Source organism: Gossypium hirsutum, chromosome D10, assembly GCF_007990345.1.
Source record: "Gossypium hirsutum isolate 1008001.06 chromosome D10, Gossypium_hirsutum_v2.1, whole genome shotgun sequence".
Taxonomy (NCBI): domain Eukaryota; kingdom Viridiplantae; phylum Streptophyta; class Magnoliopsida; order Malvales; family Malvaceae; genus Gossypium; species Gossypium hirsutum.
In genome coordinates this window covers 5438558-5442135 of record NC_053446.1, presented here as the reverse complement: position 1 = coordinate 5442135, position 3578 = coordinate 5438558, and the positions used below count along the sequence as shown (strand labels likewise).

The 3578-nt window shown below is 28.0% G+C and overlaps 1 non-coding gene across 1 annotated transcript; it reads left to right on the top strand.

Moving 5' to 3' along the window:
- The first annotated feature begins 2693 nt into the window (after positions 1–2693).
- On the top strand, positions 2694–2779 carry TRNAS-GCU (transfer RNA serine (anticodon GCU)). The gene has a single exon. It is a non-coding gene; the product is annotated as a tRNA-Ser (tRNA).
- Positions 2780–3578: the final 799 nt, after the last annotated feature.

The following is a 3578-nucleotide window of genomic DNA, read 5'->3' as shown; positions in this document are numbered from 1 at the left end:
GACAAAAATATAAGTCTAAAAAATAGACTTGGATAAAAAATAAGGCTTATTTAGAAAAAAGACATTGCCTCTGGTAAGGTTTTTTGGACTCAAGCCCGATCTGGCTGTGCAAAAAAATCCTATTATTTTCTCATTATTTTGTTGTCATTTCACTATTATATTACTATTATTTTATTGTTATTATTTGGATATTGTATAATTCTGTTAATTTTGATACTATTTTAGAGATATTTATTTATAAAGTTGCACCTTAAATATAATTTTTTTTGTAATTTATTTTTAATTTGTTAAAAATATTTATTTGAAGACAGGAAAGAAGCACTTATCTATTAGGAGTGTAGGATTTTGTTGCAAAAGCGGTGGAGGAAGACTGCGGGAGATGAACAAAACCTGAGGAAACCCAAGCATCGGAAATGAAAGATTACTTCAGTTAATAGGCGTCCATTTTTGAGGGAATGATCGATGGGGATTGCAAGAGATATGGAGAAAGTTGAGAGGATATGGAGTCTCAAAAAGATGATGACTCGTAGTCCTAAAGAAAGTTGTTCTTTGTGGAAGAAATGAATTTGAGAAAGTAACTCCTGCTGCTTCTATTGTCAAATTACATTACCGATGGGTTGGAGTAATTAATGGGGGGTGTGGGTTTTTTCTTTTGTTTGTTTGATTTTTCCTTTTTGCTGTAATAGTGCTTTACTTAATAAATTCCATCCGATTTTTCAAAAAAAAAAAAAGAAATTTAGTGTTTTTTTATTTATTATATATATAATTTTTAATTTTTATATAAAAATAATTTTAATATGACTAGGTCCGGTCCAAATTTTAATATTTTTATTTGGGTCGAGTTTAAGCAAAATTTTAGGCTCAATTTTCGAGTTGGGTCAAACCTATCGATTGGGCTTAGAATTTTGTTAGGGACTGGTCCATGGACAACTTTAAATTAAATTTGGCTATGTTAATTAGGTTATACTTTCGGATTAACACTATTGATTTATATTTATGTAACGTTGCTAATTAATTTAATAGTGTCATGTGATAGCTTTTTAATATGTCACGTGATAAATATAAATTAAAAAAATTTAAAATATTACTTGAATTTGATGGTGATGGCGATGCTGATGTGTCATACTCATATTTCACAAAATTAAAACTATAATGTTTTTTAGTATGTTAAAAAGTATTCAAAATGAACCCCGTGTGTTGGTCTGATGGGGTTAGGGTGTTCATTGCCCAAGTGTGACCTAAATTCGAGTCACGCTAGTCGCGTTGCTGATATAATTCAAAAAAAAAAAAGAACATTCAAAATAGCTCTCTTGGAATAATTTTAAATAATTATACAAGTAATATTTTAATCACAACATACCCATTCAATATTACAGTTTAACTATCGTTTAGTTTGTATTAATTAAATTAATCACATTTTCATTCCGTTTAAGTAATAGGGTATGGCTTTCCCGGGTTCAAGAAAAAATCATATATGATGGATGATTTTGTTAATTTTAAAAGTTGATGAAAAGTTGTGTTTGTTTATTAGTGGGGTGAAAAATAGTTAATCCATCGATATATAATTACATATCTGTTCACAAAGGTGTTATATATTTATTTGTTATAAAGATATCTCTCTTCAACACATATATAAAGGATTTTTGTAACAGAGTTATAATCACTGTCTTTAAAGTTCAATTTGGATTTTTTACTACTCTTGATATATTTCAGTATTTACTGCAATTCGTAGTTATGGAAAACCAAGAACAAGGCAGGCGAACATTTTCCAAACGTCTTACCCCAATCGAAGTGGAGAAACGCATAATATTGTTCTTTTACACCGTGGTTGCGGAGTTCTTTGAGTTTGAAGAAGGTCGTCAATTTTTTATGGATGTTACGGATAATTTAGGAAAAGAATGGACATTCGTTGGCACATTTCATGCCAACAATATTGTCGAAAACCATGTCTCCATAAGTTGGGCGCAATTTTCACTTGAAAAGGGATTAAAAGCGAATGACGAAGTTACTTTTACTGAAAAACCCCAAGGTAATGGACCTTGGAAAAAATTCAAAGTTGTAATCAAGCGAAAAATCAGATTGTTTGGGCAAGATATATGGGGAGAACTTACGGTGTAAATTGTGAAATTCAATGTTGGGGGAGCCACCACAAAATAAAAATAGGTATTAATGCTATATGTTTAATGTACCAAATATTTCATAATATTAATAAAACCCGTGGTTCTAAATATATATTTTTCTTTTTTATTTTATTAATCTCTTTTTATTATACAATGTATTATGAAAAAAATGAAATTCATTTAGTGTTAAACCGTTTGAAGGATTTTTTTGAAAACTTTTTAAAAGTAAAGTCAATTTTATTAATTAAAATATAAAAATTAATTTGGTTACCAAATTAATTTTTATATTTTAATTAATAAAATTGACTTTACTTGTCATAGTGTCATAGTTTAAACTACTTGGATTGAAGTTTTTATTATCTAGTTTATATTAATCAAATTCATATCAAGTGTTTAACATATTTTTCATTAAATTACTTGAATATTATTTTCTTCTTTAATTTCAAAGAAAAAGAAATTGTTGGTTGTGCATGGATGCAGGGATCATTCCAATGAAGAAATAGAAAATTATATTCCCATAAACTACTCATCATTAAGTATCAATGTGGGTAAGGGATAGTGCGGTATACACTTGACTGATGCTTTGGCCGAGTGGTTAAGGCGTGTGCCTGCTAAGTACATGGGGTTTCCCCGCGAGAGTTCGAATCTCTCAGGAGTCGTCTCTTTTTCCTTTTATTTCCTCTCTACTCTGATTTTCCTTTTTTTCTTTTAACTTTTTTATAGCACACATGCAACGTGAAATGTGAAGATGACGAAATAGAAAATTCCTTAATATAAATACCAAATAAATGTATCTTTTCATAGAGAAATTAGTATTTTTTATTCATTAGGTTTACATTATAAAATAAAAAATTAAATTATATCTAGATATATTCATGAGCCTAAACAATGTACACTAAAATTTAGTACATTGCATTCTTATCGAGCTTAAATTATAGATAATATGTTTAAATTTTAATTAACTAAACTATTTACAAAGGTCTGCCAAGTTAATTTCAAGATTCCAATCAATATAAATCAACTACATTACTTGGTAATATAATCAACTGCATTTTCTGTCCGCAGTAATTTTCTTAACGATTCTTGGGTATGTATTTTCTTGTGACCCAAGAATCTCTCAAAGACAAAAGACAATCGACTTACATCAAACTCAAATTTAAAGAAAATAAAACTTAATGTTAATATAAGCCATTCTTATTTTAATAATTAAAAAAAAATTATTTCACATTTAAAAATTTCCAAAAAAATTGTGTTTCTCCTTTCTTTTTCTTTTTTTTTTGTTAAAAACTACGTTGCTAAAAAAATTTCCCACTCACGTTATTGACTGTGGAAATCATATATATACTTTAAATTAAATATTTAATTAAATAAACATAAATTATAAAAGTATTAAATAAACATAAATTATAAAAGTACCATGTCATCGACTTATTTTATCCTTTCCCAAGTTGCATCTTT